Source organism: Gavia stellata, chromosome 11 (genome assembly GCF_030936135.1).
Source record: "Gavia stellata isolate bGavSte3 chromosome 11, bGavSte3.hap2, whole genome shotgun sequence".
In the NCBI taxonomy this organism is placed as follows: domain Eukaryota; kingdom Metazoa; phylum Chordata; class Aves; order Gaviiformes; family Gaviidae; genus Gavia; species Gavia stellata.
The window spans coordinates 24,254,917-24,277,474 of NC_082604.1; the positions used below are offsets into that span (position 1 = coordinate 24,254,917).

General features: G+C 42.4%; 1 protein-coding gene across 1 annotated transcript in view; it reads right to left on the bottom strand.

Moving 5' to 3' along the window:
• Positions 1-22,558, bottom strand: part of FNDC3B (fibronectin type III domain containing 3B) — a 170,445-nt gene that overhangs the window by 129,739 nt on the left and 18,148 nt on the right. The window lies entirely within an intron of this gene.

The following is a 22,558-nucleotide window of genomic DNA, read 5'->3' on the forward strand; positions in this document are numbered from 1 at the left end:
TCCAAGTTCGGTTTTACCATTCCAGTGCTGTCGAGCTGCATACACGAAGTCAAGCACACTTTACACATGCTGATGTGCAAAACTAGATCGCCGCCAAAGAGCAGAGCAGAAGGCCATGCTTTTTACGTGCAATTTTCTACCAGTAACCTAGACCTCAAAGCAAAGCGACGCCAACAAGCCAAGTTTTATACATACAGTGAAACGTACTCCTCTGCAGAAGACGTGAGCTAGCCCTGAGGAGTCAAGCAGCACACGGGGCTGCACTCCACCCCTAGGTCTACATCTTTGAGATGTGAACCATAAATCAGCTCAGTTTGATTAAAAGAACAGGACACATTCTCTTGAAAAGCACCTGATGTTTGGTGAAGCTTTGGAAACTTTCTTCCAATTCACCTTCCAGTTGTAATTGCAAAGAGTACCAGTCTCTGCAGGGCAGAAGAACGCAGAGAAGCCGTCACTTACCAAATGCCACTTGCTCATCAAAGCAACTCAGCAACGCACCGGGAAGGTGCCTCGGCAGCACGCAGCAAGAGCTTCTGCTAGGTCATTGCACCTTAACTTACTCCGCGGGCTTGTGGACAGTTCTAGGTAGCTGTCTGAATTTGACTTGCCAAATGAAGAGTTTGAGACCACAAAACGCACAATGCTGCTAGGTGGAAAGCACTTTAAAATATTATTGAACGGAATTTTTGAATATTTACGGACAGAAGTAGATCAGCTATAACTGGAATGGAAAACCACCCACACCCAACCCCTTCCTTCAAAACATCAAGCTGGGAATTTGTGATGTATACCTTCAGGAAGGTCTTCAAGGAAATACAGCCCAGGGTTTAACTACAAGCTGTGTCTTTGTCCAGATGTATAAATTAGCTTCTGTAACTAAAGGAAAATCCATTACTACAGAGTATACTGAGGATACAGAGTAGACGGAGACAGACTCTTTCCAGAGGTGCACGGCAATACAATGGGAGGCAACAAGACACAAAATGGAACATGGGAAACTGCAATCAGATAGGAAAAAAAATTCCTTTTTTTTTTTTCTTTCTATTAAAATACACCATGAGGGTGATCAAATGCTAGAACAGATTGCCCAAAGAGGTTGTGGAATGTCCATCCTTGGAGGTGTTCAAGACTCAGCTGGAGACGTCCCTGAGCAACTTGCTATATTTGACCGGCTTTATGCAGGGGGTTGAACTAGATAGCCTTTGGAGATCCATCTAAACTAATCTAAATTATTCCATCATTTAACTCTGCAGTAAAAATCATTTAGTTTTAACGCTGAACATAAGCCTTGGAAGTACTATCTATGCAGGCTTCTTAAAAATACAAAAGTTAAAAACAAAGACATCCAAACAGTATGAAATGCATCACAAGAATCAAGAAAGTTTACATAATACAGGGTTTCTACTCACGTCTGTTAAGTGAGTTATGGTCTGTTAATTACTCCACTTCATGGCAGCCCTTTTCTTATGAATCCACCAAGCATGACAAGAATGCTAAGAATATCAGGTAGAAAACACCTGGAAACTTCTTCTGCCGCAATTTGTTTCAACACTTATCAATACTGTGTGAATTATTTACACAAAAAAGATAGAAATGCATAAGAGTACCAAGCAAGTCTTATAAGACTTTTTGACACATTTCATTTTTGGAAGCTTAATCCTGCTACCTATTAGTTTTCCACCGACATAGGCAACACCAAGGGTAAAGCAGCTTTTTCCTCTTGAAAGCGTTGCTTTTAAATATTTGATGTCATTAACGAGAGCTCCTGAACCTGGCACATCACTGTTGATATGATCAAACAGCGCACAATTACTTAATGAAGTCCATTGGATAAAAATTACCTGGTCTGCGTTCATCTTTGAACAGTGAAATTGGTTTTGCTTTATTAAATTTTAAGACTGCCATTAAGAAAGCCTATTAAGAAAGATCTTCCTAAGCTCTCAATGGTATAGCTGGATACTTTGTACCACTGCTACTCATGATCAGCATTAAAATCATTATAATCAGATAATTTCAGGGCTTTAGGGAACCGTGCTCTACCATCTGGAGACTGACCATGCTGGAGTAAATCAGGCGCAACTCCATAGATGTTGAAGGAATTAGTCTTATAAAATTATTGAAATTAATATGACAGGCCATATTTTGCTATGTACTAATTTGAAAATACACCAGATGTCTTTATTTTCAATAACGAAAAAGGACCAAATGATGAAAAAGCTCTTAACAAACAACAGATGATAACCAGAATCAGTTTGCAGGCAGCAGCGCTAGAGCAGAAGAGGGATGCGCTGCCCGCACGGGCCAAAAGCCTCTCCCAAGGAGCCCTGCCCCTTCGGGCAGGCGCGGCGGCTCCCTCCGTCCCCTTCTGCCCGAGCGTGGCTGCTGACACCCACGCTCCAGGCAGCGGGGAGAGAAACCAGCCTGCAAGACTGGGGAGGAGTGGGCCTTTGCTAAGATTTACTAGCGAACCGTTAAGGGGTTTATTAATTCGTTTCTGCAACCCCTAAAAGAAGGGGATTTTCTCTGTCAGCTTCACACAAATATTTCTCCTTCCTCAGAAAGACTTTGCTGTTTAAGGAGGCCCTCAACAACTGCATCAACCCAAAGGTCTGGCAATCTGTACCACAAGAAAAATGAGATTTCACGAGATGGACTAGAGAGCGGACTAAGAAGATCCAGAGGGTTTAAGAGTATGGCATTACTAAGTATCTGTAAAACCAACCACCCTGAGATGGGTCCAAATAACATTTCTTCACTTACTCCTGTATATAAAGATGTATTTTTCTATACCCAAGTCTTCTAATGCTTGGGACTATTTCCAACACAAGCAATGTAAGTTCATCCCAATGGAATAATGCGTTAATTACCCTCAAGTTATTTTTCTCAAAATTCACTTCCATGATAACACTGTGAGGTCTGTAACTCTAGAAGAGGAGGTGCTCTTGGTGATTCCAGGCTTAAAAAAAAAAAAACCAAACCAAACTCCAGACTTCGAAAGTGTGCTGAGGGGGTTGAGGCATCTTCTACTCAAAGGAAAACGTTACAGTCCCAGCGGTATAAGGTACCGCATGCACACACAGGTTAAGCCAGAAGAAGAGGCATGCGTGTGCTTCATTCGAGTATTATGAATGTTAAATAGGTCAGTGGTTACTCAATAAACAAGGCATTCAGACTCCCAGCCACACCGACAAACCAGCCCCCTTCTCAAGTGTCAGGATACAAGCACAGCTCAGAGACAAATTTGGAAATCAGTCTTTGATCAGCAATTTCTCTCCGAGTTCAAGACTATCCTCTTTGGTGTCTGTGGCTAGCATGAGATGATAGGGGTTTTTGTGTTAAGCAAAAGCTCCGTCAGTGTGCTGTTCTAAAGGTAACGCTATTTCTTTTAATGATGCATCATAAAAACGTATGAAGTTACCAACAATTGTCTATACTGGGTTAGCACTATCCAGTGCTATCCCCGTGCCCCCCTATTCCACCTAGGAGAGCCGCGTAAATGATAGATACTTAGCTTGGCGAGAATATTTAATGCATGTGAAAAATATTCAGGTTCTTATAAAACACTTCTGTTAGTTTCCGTGTTTTTACCGAGAAATGCGGAGAATGATTTGCGAGCATCTTGCACAGGCAGCAGCAGGCACGTTTCCAAAGCAAACTGGCAAAGCATGATACAAGATGACAGGCAAATCACAGGAGCTGTGGAAGCCGTTAGACGCCGCAGTCATCCCTATGATAAAGCTGCCTGCAAGGGGCAAAAAGAAGGGCTGAAAATCTGGCAGGTATGGTTTTACAGCAGGGTTGCAGCTTGCCTCCATCCTGCCACCGGCCCCTGGGCAGGGCTTTTTCAGTTAAAAAAAAAAAAGCTACCCACAAAAATTGTTAGAAGTGATTACACTTTGCAAACATGGAAACAAACAACTTGATTTTCAGTGCTCTCCTCCTAAGCAGTACTGAGCCTACACGGGGCACCAAAGAATACATAAACCGTATTTTCATACAGGAAAATTATTTAAAGCTAGTTTACTCTCCTAAATTCCATTTCTATTAAATCACTGTTACTTTGTAAAAATGAAAATAAGTAGGCAAGCACTTTTTCAAGGCACTACCATTTAACTTTTACACATACACACACTGGAGAGAAAATTATCCACACATTTTTAAAAATAACTAAAGGCTTTTCCTCCGGTATTTAAAAATTAATCTTGGTTATTAATTGTTGCGTTTTGAATGAGCAAAGCTTTTAGTTGTGTCAAAGCCATTAACGGTGACAGCTGCACATTAAATAAATTAGGCATTCAGCAGCCTCATCCCAATGCCCTCCTGTAACTCTGCAGAACGTTTACCAACCACCTTGGCTCTTCCGTAAATAAAAGGGTATTTCTGCATTTATTTTAAAAGCCAGCTAATTTCAGATTTCAGCAGAGATCTTATGCAAATAGTTATGACAGTTATGTAAATATCCAGGGGATCTTTGCTGTAATAGAAAATCACGGCAGGAGTACGCAGTTCCTAGGAACCGTCCCCACTCCATGTTTAGAATTCCTCGGATGCTTGAGCACCATCATTTTGGCATCAGGGCAACAGTAACTAAAGCCCCAATTAGGGTTGTCTAAAACCTCCTCCAAGAATAACGGTATGTGGCCTTTTTGTAGGTAAAACGTTATGAAATCAGAATGGTCTGAAAGGCTTTGAAATCGAGATTCCATTTCACAGCAAAACAACAGAGAACATTAAGTGGAAAGGTCTCCTCCATTAATAAAAGCTTGAATGTGCATTCTCACATTTGCTATTTATTAATTGTGGGGAAAGACTGCCTGTATCTTGTTTTCCACGGCAACCAGTGACCCACCTGGAAACAGAAAGGAGCAGCAATTTCTCTGCCATTCACTTTCATGCTATGGCAGAGCATTAACCCCAACCAGCCACCGGCTGCACCTATTTCACCTATTTTCCTGAATAAAGTTGGCTCAGTCCTTACAGAACTGCTCCCAAGCAGGAGGAAGGTGGGATCAGCACCACCTTCTACAAGTTATTCGATCGTACCCTCGGGAAGTGAAACACTTGAGGTCAAATCCATGCCAGGAGGGCCCAAGAGCTCCCATCAGCTCAGACCCATGTTACACAAACAAGCCCCCTCCCCTTGAGATTAGTCCCAAATATCACGTGCCAGTGAACACTAGGTAAAACACTCTAAATCAGATTTAAAAAGGTCTGCGAGACACAGAGAAAGTTACAATAGAGAAATCAAGGGAGGAGGGCTGCTCTGGGCACAAGTGAAGCTCTCATGCAGCTACAACATTTTGATAGTCTCGTGGAGAACCAGAAACTGCTGATTTTCATCCCTTCTCTCTTCGATTCCGGGTGGAGATTTTAATTTTGGCCTTCTCCAGCACAGGTCAGCTGCCCAAAGATCACTCCGTGGACCTACAAATAATCAGCACAGTCTGTTGCATCCCCAGCCGAAGGAGTCAATGGGATGTGATATCTAACTGGAGAGCGATGGAAAAAGCCACGCTGGTCCCAGTTTGCATTTAGTATGCACTGTTTGCAAGTGAGGTTTACTGAAGGGGGAAAAAAATAAATAAATCCATAAACATATACAAACTGTTCTAAGGCATAATGCATCGTATTTTACACTTTACTACTTACAAGAAGCGGTGCTTAATGGAAGAGAAAAATCTAAACTCTTAAGAGTTCAAGAGGTGTTCGAGCTCCCTTTTGTATAAATTAGCGCGGCGTAGTATTTTCATGACATTCTAAACACATGCTGTGCATACATACATACACACTCAATATGTATTGTAATTATACACGTATTTCATCCTATGTGCAGAGTGAGAAAGTTAAAAGCACTGTCCCAAAATCAAAAACGCGATGAGATAAAGGAAAGCTATAGAAATGATGCTACATGCAGAATTACAAAGACAACATGGAAAAGCATTGAGTTTGTGATTTCAGAAAGTGTTTCTGGGTTCCGCACTGTTGCAGCAGCAGCTAAAGTTATACTTTAACCTGACTTCTCTTGCAGTATCTAATAATCAGCTTGAATTTCAGGTAACGTGAACCAGCCTGCTAAGATCCCTTCGCAATATGTCATTCAAGATAATACACGCATTGACACAGGTGCAGTTAAGGCACATTTTTTTGTTTGACTCACAAAAGGTGCACTGCAAGACCGATTTCAAGCAGCCTGCAACATCTCCTACACCAGCACTGCACAGACACGCAAATCGGTACGTAATCATGCAGAGGGGATGTGCATACTATTTTTGGAGTCACCCTAAGTAGACATAAAAAAGTTTCTAAGAATTTTATAATCCCCAGCGATCACACAGATGAAGGGCAGATATCCTTAATTCTCACTCCTCACCCAAAGAGATTGGAAAGCAAGAACACAATTCTATACAGTGCTGTCACAAAACTCAAAGAACAGCCTACAGCTGAAAGCAGATTCAAAGATGAAAAATTAACAGGGTTAATACACAAAGGAAGTGGAGAAGAAGCCATTAAAACTTTTATGACTCTTAAATTTTTTTTTTAATTATTTAAGACTGAATATTGCTACTGATTATTCATCAAAGAGCTTGCACATGGATCTAGCAACTTCTCATTCAAATAAACAGATTACCGAAGATAGAAGGGTTTAATATACAAAAAATGTTTGTAAATCTTTTACTTCCACAAATAAAGGATACCAAGAAAACTTGCGCTTCCCTCTTCATCAGGAGGGTGAATCCCCGCAGGCATCAAAACCACTTGGCACAAGTCTAAGCCAACAAGTGATGGTTTTTAAATACAGTGATTGGGGTTTATGACATTGAAATATTCATTAGCATAATATAGAATATGCTAATATATGCACACGTATGCAGACTGTATACATAAAATCATATCATAGCAAGATACCTTTCTCTTGCCTAAGACATTATGAAGCATCTTAACACAGTATCCATTTCTTGCACAATTAACTGTTACAGGGAAAGGGAGCTCCCACCCCAAGATCTCTTGCAAGCCTGTTACACTGACTGGTTTGGTATAGTAAAAAGAGATCACAGAAACATTAAGGTTGGAAAAGACCTGTAAGATCATCAAGTCCAACCATCAACCCAACACCATCATGCCCACTAAACCACGTCTCGCAGTGCCACGTCCACACGTTCATCGAACACCTATTTATATTTTGTATGTTGTCTCCTGGACATATGTAACTGACCTTGTGGCACATTTATCCACCCCCACATACTGCACACAAAACACTACGAACGTTGCTATATTCCTCCTGTTCTGCTTTCCGGCACAAAACACAAGAAATCTTGAACCAAGAAGAGGATAAACTGAGGAGCCTTGCCAACAAGTTCATCTTCTGCTCTATTGGTCTAACGGTTTAGGTGGGTCTCTAACAAAGTATTTGATGTCAAACAGCTATGAAATCTTTGATTTTTTTTTTTTTTTTAAGGTTATAACAAACTGCTGAAGGAAAAGAAAAATCAAAGGTGTAAATAAAACCACAAACATTACGTGAATGTCTGGTATTCTGAAGATGGACTTAACAGAACGCATTTTTCCTTCAATGTAAACCACGATCCTTCATTTTTAATACTCGCATGAATCTATAAGCATGCATTTGAAGCTTCCACTTCGTATTTTGATCCGATCACGCATCAGAGATACAGATCACGATCCACCATCAGGTTATAGTCTCAAGAAGACGTGAAGGAGTTGAAGAAACCAACTTCACTGAACTTTTTGAAAGAAGAAAATAGTTTAAGAGATGTATTTAAGGAATCCCACATTCTTAACACAAGGAAACACCAGACAAGTAATAAAATAAAAGGAGTTAAATGCGGCAGTCTAACTTCCTTATTTTTCAATATTATTTTGTCATTAGACAATCTCATTACCAGCTAATGCTCCAAGTCAAGCAACTGCTATTGTTTAAATTCTTATATTATACTTTAAAAGGAAATGCACGTAAAAAGTTTGGCAGAATAATAAAGTAAAATCCAAATTTTTTGGTTCCTATCTGTATATATTAAAAACACAAACTTTTTTTTAGTGTTTGTTCTAAAAACATTATTCTAGAACAGTTAAAATGTCAAAGCTAAATAATCTTATTAGCAAGGCTGAAACAAAACATAGGCAGCAGACAAAACCCTAACAAATTTTGAAAAAGCATAAAAGCATAGCTGTTGCTTGGATAAAGAAAAATATTAAATATTCGAGCTCCCAAGGACTCTCATGGATAATAAGTTAACAGTAAGACAACCGTAGCTGTGCATTTGTTTGCATCAGCGAGACGTCGGAAGAACGCTAGAGCACCACAGACATGCTGCCTTCCAGTTGCACGCACTCTCCCATTAAAGATTTTTTTTGAGTACATTCAAAACGTTGACGACACTGTCAAGGAGGGGAACTCTAACAGCAACGTGTTAATCCAAGCACCTCAGTGAATGCAGGACATTGCCTGCGGTATGTATTTCCCCTGACAGCTGGCCCAGCTTACTCATATTCCTTCTTGAAAACAGAGGTCTCTAAACCAAAACATGAAAGACCCCCTGCAGACATTCCCTATTTTCTTCCGCTAACTTTAAAACGAATGGTTTGTTTGATATTGTCCTGTTTTGTAACAGCATACTTTTGTCTCCCCAGTCGTGTTTATGAAGCCTAGGTTCAGTTAACAAGTTTGAAGGACACATTTTTACTGCATTACTGAAGGAATGCAGCAAGTTATCCCGGCAACCTGAACACTAAAAAATAATTTAAATAATAAAACCTGCAAGCAGGAATAACCAGAAAAATATTTTCACATATTTTTGCGTCTAAGGATCACGTCAGGTTTTTTTATTAACAAACATTTGCATTATTAGAACTTTATTAACATCTGCTGAAAAAGTTCCAGGTGAGGCAAAAATGACCGTGCTGAAAGACGGTTTCTTTCACCCTCCCTTCTGACAAGGCTCTCAGCATTCCTGTGCCAACTGCGTGTCTGACTAACGATAGCTATCTTGGCTGCTGCGATGAAAGCAGGCATCGCATTTGATCTGCCGAGAGCTCTGCCTGGGTATTGTCCTATTGATCCCATCGGAGTCACTGAAGCAGTTACCCGCGGCGTTCCCCAGCATCCCACCAGCACTTTCCCATGCATCGTGTGTAGGTTGCAACACGACTCCAGACCTCGTTTGCTTGAAACCACCGCCTTTGTAAGCAGAATATATGCGTTTCAGCAAGAGCTGGGCTACCAAGAAGTCAATGTTAGAAAGCTCTTTGGTTTTCCTCTGTTTTGTACTCTCAAGATTTTATAAGCTACTAAGAGGACATTTTTTTTAGATCACATGCCACCAAAGACCCCCTAAATTATCAGCCTGTGAAATAAAAACCTTCTTTACACCTTAACTGTATTGTATTTAATTGATGGAGTATCATGGCTTACCACTCTAGAAAATGAAATGCCTATTTCCAAAGCAATTGGAAAGCAGTGGCTGCACCTCCTTCCCGAAACGCTCGCTCGGCAGCGCTCCCCACCTCACACCAGAAGAGCCCATGTTAGAGGAGCAGCGCAAGGACTGGGCATCTCAACTCGCTTCACACAAACCCGGTCTTCGCAAAGACCTTAATCCAGATCCATGCCACCGAACTTTCGGTTGCCGAGGTGCCCATGAACACCCTCATCCATGCCTCCAGTTGTCTAACGCACCCTTTGGGATGCCCTTACGGTCGCGGAGGGAACCAAGGTGGCTGGATGTCCACCTTGGCCACCTCAAGTAACTGCCTGAAGTTACATGAAACACTAAAAGTCTTTGGTCATTCATCAGACTAACAAGTGAACCAGAAGCAAAACTGTCTCACAGTTATTTCATTTTAGGTTTCCTGGAGCCCATGGGATTTTTCAGATTCTTTGGATTTCTTGCCTTCTGTGCTCTTCATTTCTTTCCCACAAATACACTTCCAGTGAAACGTTTAGTGACAACGATTGGTAGCCTAATACAAAAACAGGGTCTTAAAAAGTTATTTGCTTCTAAGGCGTGGAGACCAAATATCTGAGAAATCTCTCCAGAAAACAAAAATCTGAAAAATTGAGCAAGTCTCAGCGTGTTAGTCAGCCGAGAAAAACATTACTGCAGGGACACTGGAAACGAAATTATTGTCTCTTGCGTTGATGTGCAGAGAGAAGTAGCCTTCTGTCTTCTAAAAAAGTAACTATGATCACATTCTGCTATTCAATACCTTGCATTTCAACAAGGAGGACTGTTTGTTATTTTTAACAAATAACAGAAATAAACTGAAGCTCTATTTCTGAAGTGTCTGAAGACACGTGCCTCCCCCAGCTCCCCACACAGTCCCTGCTGCTCTCCCTCCTCCTCTCCTCTTACTTCAAAGGCCAGTGTCCGCCCCCCAAGACAATATTCTTTCTGAGTCTATTTAATGTATTTAGGTGGACTCTACTACACACTAGTTTAATTGTAAACAAGTTATTGGAATCACAGACTCACAGAATGGTAGGGGTTGGAAGGGACTTCTGGAGATCATCTAGTCCAACCCCCAAATCACAGGTGCTTCTACTGAGAGCTTAAACATGGCATAACAAATGGACTTACGGAGGTGGAAAAATAAGAGAAATACATTCTCACCATCACACTATTTTGCTGTAACATATATGTTTTCCCATACGCAAGTTAAGCAACAGTTACACTGTTCTCAGGGAGAACCTGAGAGGGGTACAGTGAATTATGAATCCTTTATTGTCTGTTTAACAGCCGAGAGTAACAAAAAAAAGAAGGGAGTTCAGATGTGCTTGGCCTGTGTTGGGAAGCTAAGCTACATCTGCATCCACAAAACATTATTATTAAGTAATAACAAGGCAGAAACATTTTCTTCCAAATTGTTAAAATTTTCCAGCCGATGGATCCCAGTTAGTCACAACATAACTATTTCATCATACGGTTAAAATAAATGCATCCATTCTGGCAGGCTATACGGCAACGCCGCACCTAGGAGCATGACATGACGCACAGATGCTGGCAAGGCGGGGAGGGGGGTGGCAGTGAACTCCACACATCTGTTATTGTGGGAAAAAGCCATGCTGGTGTTTTGTCAAATTGCTCTATTAGTAATGAATACAGCTGTTTCGCGTCGGATAATCTCTGTTGCAACACTTCGCTAAGTGACTCCGCATAGAACTATGCCCTGCTGTTCATGCTCAGCTGTAATTCTGATTATCAAGGGAGATGCCACTGTGCTTTTCAAAAAAATAAAAATCTTGAACGCAGCTGTTTCTGCTTCAAGGAATGTCAAAAGAAATCGTTTCTCCCTGCCATGTATGTATTTTGCACCGTAAATCAAAATGTGTTCTGGCATCAAGGCAACTGCCCACTGGCAAAACACAAAGACGTGCCAAGTGTTTATTCAGCCTAAGCTGAGAGCAAGGCTAGTGCTGACCCAGGCTTTAGCGTAAAGACACGCGAGGCTGAGAAGCTATCACCGCCGCAGGCTTCAACTTAAGCCCTAGGTAAAGGAAAATATGATCATCCTTCTCCCCCTCCCCTTGATAAATCGCCGCGTGGGAAGAAATGAATATCGGTCATCAAAGACTCTGACTGAAAGTCAGTGGAACATCTCAGTGCTTGAGGTTATAGTTTTTGCTTACTACCCTCTTGTCACATCCGAAAGTGATGTTACACCAAATACATTCCCTCTTCAGAAGTCATTTCAAACACAAAATACTAATCCCTAAGTCTACCGAGATGGTAACTATACGATAACGTCTTAAACAAGGCTGCAGGTGCCCCACTGCTCCCCTTTGAAACCCCCGCCTCGCAATCCCAACGTGGAATTTGGGTCGGTTTTCCCCACAGAGCTCAGCTTTCAGACTTTGTAAAGCTACAGAAAACCTGAGGACAGAGACCCTCTGTGTGCAAGCCCAGGTGGAGAGCTGGCTCCGGCTGCTGGCAGACACCTCGAAGGAGCCTCTCTTTGTCCCAGGTAACAAAACCCCGGCTGCCAGCAGATACAGTACCACAGTTAACATGATAGGAGAGCATCGGCACCAGAGAAACGAAGCTGGTGGGGATATTTTACACTGAAAAAAAGCCATTTGTTTCAAGAAGACACTCACAGGCTAACAAGATTTCCAGTTTTCAAGCAGTAGCGGAAACGTAAAAAGGGGAAAGGGAAAACAGCCAACTGCAAAGGCAAATTAATTCACAGATACACAAAACTCCTATTTGGGTGTGTGTATTTGAGGCGCTCTCATTCAAGGACAAATAGAAACAACTCATGGACAAATTTTCACCTTTACAGATGCAAATGAAGCTCTTGGGCAAAATTTCATGCATGCAGAGATACTACGTGTGTTTATACTTAACCACCAATTCAGTTGTTCCTCTGCCTCACGTACAGACCAAGAAAAAGGCAGATTTACGGTCTTCAGGTCCACGTACCACCCTCAGCCGCGGTCAGCCTGTGAAGCCGGGCATCACCCAGCACGAGCGCGGTGTGGGCGCAGGTGTGGGTGCAGGTGTGGGTGCAGGGTGCCTACCACAGCTTCCAGCGCAAGGCTTCAGCCCAAGCGGTGCAGCTGTGAGCACCGCGTCAGCGCGGAACCCCAGTGCCACGAGCAAGCTGCCGTCCCTCCTGCTCCTCGGGAAGCACCTGGTTCCTCCAGGCAGGAGGACGTGCTCACACAGCCAGGCAGCCCTCTGCAAACTGGTAGGTGAATAAATAAGGGGGCCATTACTAATTATCTTGCTAGCTTTAAGAAAATAGAGCACAAATATGGGTGCAAACCTTGTTTTTATTTTAATGTGAACGCCAGACAGGATACTTCAAGGTAAGAAAGGTTTTGTGAACACGAATGCAGAACCAACATTAGCATCAGACCGAGCCATTAACTTTCTAATAGACTAATGACCTACCAATTAGAGAGAATTCAAGTCAGCCTGCATACAATAAATCAATGTCTTTCCTAAGATGAATCCACTAGCAAAGAATTTTTCACAGCTCTTAGAGGAATGGCAACACAGGTAACATTTGGTAAGTGTATTGAAAAGAACATGCAAGAAAAAAGTTTTATTTTAGCAACCTAAGTATGTGGATTCCCTGCCTGACGGTAGAGTGACTTAAGACAGATACTTATTTCCACTCCAGAAACAAAAGTGGAGCTAACGACAGACATACATCTTTAGCTCCTTTACCCATTTTAAGACATCAGATTTTATCAAGGTCCCCTGTAGCAATAAAGAACATGGCATGAACGCTCACCATCGCTACACTGTACACATCAGTGCACTTTCTGCAAGCGATTTGCTCACAGACATTTCTCTTCTGAGAACTCCAGCATTAACAGGGTAACAGAGATACGGATGCTTACAGGTTACTTGAACGAGAGCTACAAGACAACCCTGACAAACCAAACACCAGATACAGATAACTCTCCCAAGGAAAAGTTTTTGAGATTAAATTATGGTCATTAAAGACGCACGCTGATAACCAAGAAGCAGATTTCAAGTATCTTAATTCTTGAACTTACAGAATCAAAAGCCTCAGCAGAGGTTGAATTAGATGAAATTTGTTCAAAACTCAAGCAGGCTAACCAGCAATGCAACTTAACACGAAAGCTGTACGGATGATCCGCTGTCATCTGGTTCTTTAAAAGTTATCCCGTATCTCAATAAAGCAGCAATTCAGGAAGAGGATGCCAAGTACCATTTCACTTTGGTGAAAAATGGCTATTTCAAGCGACTTTGGAGGCTGTCCAGAAACAACCACGTCTTTAGGAAAAGTAGTACATGGTCAATTGTGTTTGCCTGCGACTCCACCGATCACCCAGGTTCAGATGACCACGTTAGAAAAAACAAAACCAAGAAAATCCCAAAAGAAAACACCCACACCACTCAGTATTATGGCATCTCAGGAATCCTAAAAATTCTGATTATTTGAGTTGATCAGAAGAATTTCTGGTTGTTGAACTTCAGCCACAGCATGGTGAAGACCTCAGAAATGAGAAACATGCTATCTGAAATGCTGAGGAAGTTCTCCTAAACTAACTGGGCTATTCTCAGTTACAGCTGCCAAAGGGGCAAAGCTGACTTTTAGTGTGGAAAAATGCTGCAGGTGCAAAAGTCTCAAGTGCTTCCCATGGAGTGGGTGCAATGAAGCAACAAAACACAAAACATGCAGAGCAAGATGCAAGCAAGTCAGGAAGATCTAGAGCAGGGCAAAATGGTGTTCCTCTTCTGGATTTGAAATAAGATGTGCTAAGCTCTCCTAAATCCAAAAGAAGCTGTTACTCTCCTGGTATTTGGAGAGAAGAACAAGACAAACAATAGAGACACCACCACATGTGAATTGAAGAATTTATATCGCTCTGATATCAGGGAGGAATTTTCTCTCTATGCAGCATCCTGTAGTGAACGGACCTCCTGAGTCGGGGCCAGGGAGGAACAGGGACTCCATGGACAGCCCCTTAAAATTTACTGGTCCCTGACAAGTCTGTTCAATTTTCCTTGAAAATAAATTAAATGGTTCACAGATAACTCAAAGAAAAGGCACGGTCCTGCCAGTAGTTCTCCACAGGACCGAAGCGACAGCCGACTGCCTGGCACCTCCTTTGCTCAAGTCCCCCTCGGGCATCTGAAGTTTCCACTTCTTTCTGGGCAGTTCAGCAAACGTTCAATGTGGTTCGCAGTAGAAAGAAGCCTGAGGTGACCTCAAGTATAATGGATGGTTTCTTTATGGGCAGAGTTTCGAAAGCCCCAAGTAAGAGCATATGCAGAAGCAATAATAAAAAGGATCTGAAGGACAGGAGGGTCCCAGACTGCTCTTCGGGGGTGCCCACGTGCTGACGCTCTGCCGCTGGCCAAAGCCTGCAGTGCACGCACCCAACAAGCGGCGTAAGCAGGTGCTTAAAAGTGGACGTAAGCTGAACAAAATAATTCAACAAGTGGCTTTCTTGAATTCAAACCTTTGTAACATGCAGCTCATATTCCTAACTCACATTATTTTCCTACCAGGGTGCATAATTAGTGACTGGGTAAACAGGTTTGGGAGCTAGTGCCACTAAAGTGACATTCTCACTCTCCTTTCTTCCTCCTTCTTACCTCCTCCTCCTCTTACCTGCTCCTGAGCCATGGGAGCTGAGACTAAATGGCAGAAAAACTATTCACTTTTTTCCTTTTTTAAATAGGATCAGTTTTCCCTTCCTGACTGGGCTAGTGGGTCAGGCGAATGCCAGCATCAGGGAAAGGAAACGGTGGGAGATGACGCGAGGGGTGGAGAGGACATCATGAGGTCATGTCTTTCCGCAGCAGCTATCCATCAGGTCACTTGTTTCAAACCACAACTTTTCCAAAGTCCAAAACAACTGCCCTTTTTATCAGTAAAGGCTTGCTCTCTTCCACCTGTACAAGAAGGACAAGGAAGAGAACTGCTTTAGAGGAGTAGAAAAGAGAGTAGCCATTAAATTGAGCTGAAAGCTGTATGAGTAGCACCGCATCCACAATCATAGCAAGACAGAAGAATCATCATCCAGCTTTAGAGATACCATTAGAAGAAAGGTTTGAACATAGGTTAGAGATCCTGGAAGATCTAGTAATTCGCAGGTAAAATACAAAAGAGCAAGAATCAGAGAGAATCACAGAATCAGAATCACAGAATCCCTAAGGCTGGAAAAGACCTGTAAGATCATCAAGTCCAACCATCAACCCAACACCACCATGCCCACTAAACCATGTCCCACAGTGCCACGTCCACACGCTCCTTGAACACCTCCAGTGAGGGTGACTCCACCACCTCCCTGGGCAGCCTCTTCCAGTGCTTCACCACTCTCTCAGGAAAGACATTTTTCCTAATATCCAGCCTGAACCTCCCCTGGTGCAACTTGAGGCCATTTCCTCTTGTCCTGTCACTTGTCACTTGGGAGAAGAGACCAACACCCACCTCCCCACAACCCCCTTTCAGGTAGTTGTAGAGAGCGATGAGGTCTCCCCTCAGCCTCCTCTTCTCCAGACTGAACAACCCCAGCTCCCTCAGCCGCTCCTCATCAGACTTGTGCTCCAGACCCCTCACCAGCTTCGTCGCCCTTCTCTGGACACGCTCCAGCACCTCAATGTCCTTCTTGTAGTGAGGGGTTCTTGCTATGCTAAAGCTTAGTTTCTTTTGTACAATGAAACAGCATGGGTGGTCGCCAGCAAACCAAATAAAATGAAGACAGGGAATAAAATACCATTTTCACTGTTACCTCTGTCCAGAAATTCAAGCATGATCCTCTACAGCCTCTTATCTTTGGAGCAAGTTACTTCGGCCAACAAATAGCTGAAGGTCTCTAAGAAGTGTAGCATCTAGTTTCCCCCATTTATTCAAAAATAAAAAAAAAAAGCAATGATTCAGAGCAAGAACTTCACTTACATGCTCTGAAACTCCTTCTGTAGAGGAAAAAACTTGCACCGCTGGCTGTTTAGAGATTTGAGGGACCTTTGGCCTCCCTGAAGGTGGCAGGGGCTCTCGCCCCGCTGAGCCCACGACTACTCTGGCCACGTTTCACAGGCACTTCTCACGAGGGAGCAGCATTAGCTGGCTCCAGAGGGGTCAGAAACATCAGCTGCACACACAGCAACTACGACCACGTACAAAAGAGTCGCTTTTTACTTGGGGGAGCGGAGAACATGTGGGGAGAGCAACCTCTGCTACAAACTGTTGCAAACACGGACAGCTCCGAGGACAGCGATGTGGAAGTGTGCATGGCTTAAAAAGAGACCCGTGTTCCTTATCAGCAACGTTGCACGCTGTCAGCTTTTAAGGGCTATCTGGTTTGAAAGGCAATTTTTCAGGCTTTAACTGCATTTGTAGTTAAAATAGAATTACTACTTCGTTAAAGACTCTCATTACATTTTTAATTACAAAAAGTTCCATTCAAAATTGTCCAGACATTTGCACAAACTGCATTTAGCAACTCACTAAACCCGGGCAGATAAGACTAACCACTATGTCTGCCTGGCACATCCATCTTAAAGTAAAAATAAAGCAAGAAAAATAACGCTCCAAAGTGGATATTCAAAATGGTCCTTGCAATATACGTCCTAAAATGATGGAACAAGAGCTTTAAAAAGCTGCAAGCAGAGCAGACACAGTAGTATTGAAGGAAAATTGCAACTACACAGCTTGGGGTTAGAAAATAGCTGTAGGCCTATTTCTAGCAGAGCAGCTGGCTCAAATAACTGCCTAATTCACTTAACCCATTTTGTGCATAAGCTTTTTTAGCTATATATAGAATGGAACTAACTACATGAATGAGCAGCAGTTGGTAAATGCCAGATATCAGCTTGTAAACCTCTATTTCTTTTTGTGTATATTATGTAATACAAAACAGAGCACCCAAATTGGATGCTCAGGTATCTGGCATGGCCTTAAAACTGAAATGCAGTCTAATTCATTTAATTTGCTGTGCTTGTCAACAAAACAATTTTAGTCTTAGATTCACCCTGAGGAAAATGGAAGCTTATGCTATTTGAACATATAAAAGGCCATAATTCAAATAAAGACAGGGCATCAATAAACAAACTGCGAAGCCTTTGAACACAGCCTGCCTTTCTGAAGAGTTAAGCCTCACTTGCAGAGGAACTGTTGAAGTGAGAAGAGGAGAAAAATTCAGCTTATAACAACAGCAGGACTGAGACTTTAGAGGGGGGTTTTTTTGTGGGTGAGGGTGGATTCCCCCCCCCCCTTTTTTTTTTTTTAAAAAAACACAAGGCTTACACTGAAACACGCTCAGGATGCTCCCACGCATTCTGCAGGACAAATATTTCTGCTTGATTGGAACTACTGTAACACTACTAGCATTTACAGCCATAATTACGTCTACCCTTTCCACAAGCCTCACCACAAATTCTTTCAATTAAATACCTTACCATGTTCCGAGATATAACTAGGTTTCCAAAGACAATTTTAAACTTAGAGTTTGACTAGAAGTTTGCCATTGCTTATATGCTCATCAAAAGCATCCCACTGCAATAAGACCCAGCAGAGTATAAAGTTTCTCAGTATACCCTTCTGGTCATAAACAGAAACCCCTTCATTTGCACAGCATCACCACCCACACACAAACACTCGCAGCCTCGGTTAGAGATCACTCTCTTAAGCGTTCATCATTACAAATGCCTTCAAAATAGCGTCAGGTTAGGTGTTCAGCGCAGTATTTACAAACAGCATCATGAAGCGGGGGCTACGTCTGGAAACCACAGCTAGCATTGCACTACCAGGTAAGTACCAAGGCAGACAATTACGTCAGGTTTGTTTAAGCACAATCTTAACTAGCGTATTAATTAATTCAGCAGTTAAAACCATCTGAAAGAAACGTGTCAAACATCCTATAAGCAGGAAGGCCAGAACCCCTTTACGTAGTAACTGTACCCTCCCCAAAAGCATTTTGCAAGCCAAGACTCCTTGGCTGGGAAACTACTGGGAAAACATTCAACTCCTGTAGTAAATAATGTCACTGCTGAAGAGGGGACACGGGCTGGCTGAGGAGCCTGCTAGCAAAAGGTCTGTACAGCATGCAGCCTGGCTAGAAGCAAATTCCAATAAAACTCAAAGTGAACTCTAGTACCCTGGCAGAGCAGAGAGATTCTAGAAATGCAGGTAATAAGAAAGAAGATACCGAACATTACAAGTATTCTGGAGAGGGTGAACTTTTACAAAGACATGAAGACTCTTAAATGTTATATGACTATCCCTTCTACTGTTTTCTGCAGGCTCCAGGCAGTTCCGACTGGCATGTTGATACACGTGGCATGCGCAGAAATACAGAAAGTGTCTTAAAAAAATGCACAGAATAGAAGTAACAAACAGAAAAAAGGATCAAAAGAATCGGACAGCACAGTTTCCTACTGCTCTCCAAGTAGATCAATACATATGGAAGCTGCGGGTGTGCTCCAGGACAGCCTCCCAGCGCCAATGGGGCAGGGAAGTGTCTCCGCGGACACGCAGGTGGGCAGAGCCCAGCGGAGCTGCCCCGCAGCCCCTCGGCCGGCGCCCGGCAGAGGGGAGAAGGGCCCCGGCCCCGGCCCGCGGGGCTGGCCAGCCTGGGCAGCCGCAGCACACACGGACCGCACGCATCCGCTCCCGGCTCCGACCGGTAGGCACCCACGGCAGTCCTCGGCCATCCTTCTGGAGAGAGGTCAAACCTCACACCTGGAGCTATCGCAGTGATTTGAAACTGCTAAAGCACTTTACAAAGTACAGAAAAATCTATACGGGTATTTCTGTCCACAGAGGACAGACACCCGGATGACCTTGGAATAACGATCTGGAACATTAACGTGGGCGTTCGTTCTCCAGTTGACAAACTCGTTCTCTCTCTTACCTAGTCCATTCTGACACATTACTTATTCAAGCAGCTCCTAAGAACACAGAATATCCCAAAAGAGAACTTCAGGAGAAGCTTAATTAATTACCTGATTATTCTTCACATTTGAAAAATAAATACATGCACATACACTCCCATGTGATGAGCTCCCAAGGGAAAATTTTGTAAAATAAGCATAAAGTGTTTATTTAACTCAGAGAAGCAATTAAACCATTAAGAAGAGCTCAAAGTAGGCATTATGCTGATTATCCCTTAATTGCATGCACTCACAACAGTGACATACAAACTGCAATAACAACAACTGTGTTACATACTCATTTTTTTTCTGACCTGGGCACATTTTACACCAAATCCATCAGCAATATATATTCAGCAAAAAGCTAATTTAAGAGTGCCAGTCCGTAACTGCTGGAGTTTTTCCCTACCAGCATGGAGATATCTACGATGACTACTCCTAAGACTAATTGAAACATGCTTAAGTCTACTTAAATACAAATAGATGAAGCTACTATTTATTTTACCTACTTCTCATGACATATTATGTAATGTTAATGAGAGTCTCATTGCAATACTCATCTACTCTATTCATCTGCCCTAACTGCAGCCACTTGTCGATGTGGCAGTATCTGACACATCTCCTGTGCTGTCCTCTCCTACACTGCGGGTCTTGCGACCTCCAAGATCCCATAGGATGGAGTGCGGAGGTTCCTGCGTGCTGCTGAGGCAGGACTGGCAGCCATCGGTAGGCAAACTGCAATCCGACGAGCTCCTTCAGCAAAACTCCAGTGGCAATCCGAACATTTAAGAAACACCACTGAGGAATCCCAAACCTTCCATTTTCCTTAGCTTGCAGATGGGACTTCCAGCTGCACTTACCACATAGGGACACAGTCTGCAAAACTACACCGCGACCACAGCCGGGTAGCTGAAATGCAGGGGTTTGAACACTTTTTCCACTCAACAGCAGTCGCGTCTCCTGTGTCCCACGACAGAGGTAAACAAAGTAATTTTATAATCCCCTTGGCAGCGGCGGCAGAAGGCACTGCCGACAGGAACGCGCTCTGCTCTAACCACACTGGAAGAGGAAAGCGGCTGCCAAAGCATCTAGTCGCCAAGAAAATTACAATATGATAGTCTTAATTATACTAATTGCGTTTCCTGGTATTGAGGCAGGATTAATATAGTATTTCTTATGCTAGATTTCATAAACACAATCAGTTTCAGCTTAACTCTTCATAATTGTATTTCACAGTTCTTGCAAACAATTAGCCACCAATTATGTTCATTCCATTTTGCAGATGACTGGTAAACACTCCAAATATCAGAATTCTCCCCCAAGGGAGGCAAATTACTTCTAACTTGTTAAGTAATCTTAATGAACCCTCAGTGAAAGTCCTGCAGGCAAATCACCCAACTGCGCTTGCTTGCCATTTCCATGCTGCTACCAACGACTAAAATAACTTCCACCAAGAGGACAGCCATGCTTGGACCAGCTTTGGAGAGCTGAGTAACAATCTTAAGATGATGAAGTGACCATATATAAATATAAATAGAAATATATGTATTTATATTTGTATATATTTATGTGTGCCTTTATATATAAAAGATATAAATAAATATATACACGCACACAGACATACATACACACTCACGCACAAATACTTGTTTTGGAAATTATCAACGAGTTTGAGCTAATGTAAGTCTCAAGGTAACAAGTGCTGGGAACTGGACTAGAAGGACCTTATTAGTTTCTCACTCCCACCCTACTCGCCATAGCCCCATCAAACTCAAAGGCGCTGGCTCACACAATTGAGAATGACGGGCATTGTGTTTCGGTCCCCTCTCCAGGCACAGCTCCAACGTTCAAAACAATTCAGCTAGAAATGTTCAAAAATGTTATGATGAGATAATATCGTCTGCTACGATAAAAATAGTATTTTATACTGTTACGCCAAGGTCAGCTGTAGCGACCTAGCCAAGATGGCATTTGAAGAGACTGACCCTTAGCAGCGGCAGGCGTGATAATCAAAAGCGTGAGAGTTTCTAGGAATCTTAGGCCGGATTTTTATAAATAACACAGTATGGCTTGCTTAACATGGACATCACTTGAAAGGCGACGTTTGGAGAAATAGGACACAGATAGTTACTTATAGGCCACACGGTTACTTATGCAACTTTGCTTGAAAGCCGTATGGACAAAAAAACCAAGTATTTTGAGCTAAAATAAAATGAAGACTCTTGCTCGGCCAGCACTGGCAATAGCGAAGCCTTCCCATAACATAACAAGAAGAATATACTTTGCTGACACAGCCTTACACCAGGGTTTCTGCACGGGTTATGCGGCTTCCTTCTTCCATACCTGCGGGGTCACAAGCTCTGCACTTGCCAGGAGAAGAAAAATTAAACCTTGCTGATGAATAACTTGCAATACTTCACACACACACTGCATTAATGTGTTTCTCTGCTACTAGATATTTTTTAAAACCTCCTATGAAGGGTACTGTCAGAGAATTAACAGCAACCCAGAGGGGAAGGCAGTGCTTCTGACAAGCCATCCACACTCACGTGTTCCCCCATCTGACCCCCAACAGAAACAAGAGGCATAAGCTTACAAAAACCCAGCAGCATGAAAAAAAACCCCACACAACACACCACCAAAACTGTTGTTAATAATATAATTAAGAAGTCAAGAAGTTGTGAGCAATAATCAAACACAGCTTATAAACAAAGCGTTTGCAGAACCCTGCAGCTTTATGTTATAACACACGGGGAGCACATTAATAAAAAATAAATTACACAAGTTATGACAGAATTTGGTCTTGTGCTGAACATTGAAAAAACAAAACAAAAAGCCCATTCATCTCCAGGAGTAGCTTGATTTTTAAGTAGTATTTGATGCTCTCTGACCCACAAAGAAAGGAAAAATTACAATTAATTTTTGTGGTGTTTAAATGACTAAATCACATCATAGGAGGAGTAATGGAATTTAATAACGCTGATGGAATAATTTCTTGACTCTTCTGGCCAACACATATAATTGCTTCAGATTAAGAAAGCTGAATATAATTGCTTTACTACCTTAGAACTATAGCTGCACTAATACACTTTAACAAGACTAAAAGCACTGACTAACGTGTTTGCAATGTCTGTAGCTGGAGCAGACTGGGTAAGGAATGTGGATCTTGGATTTTCAAATCC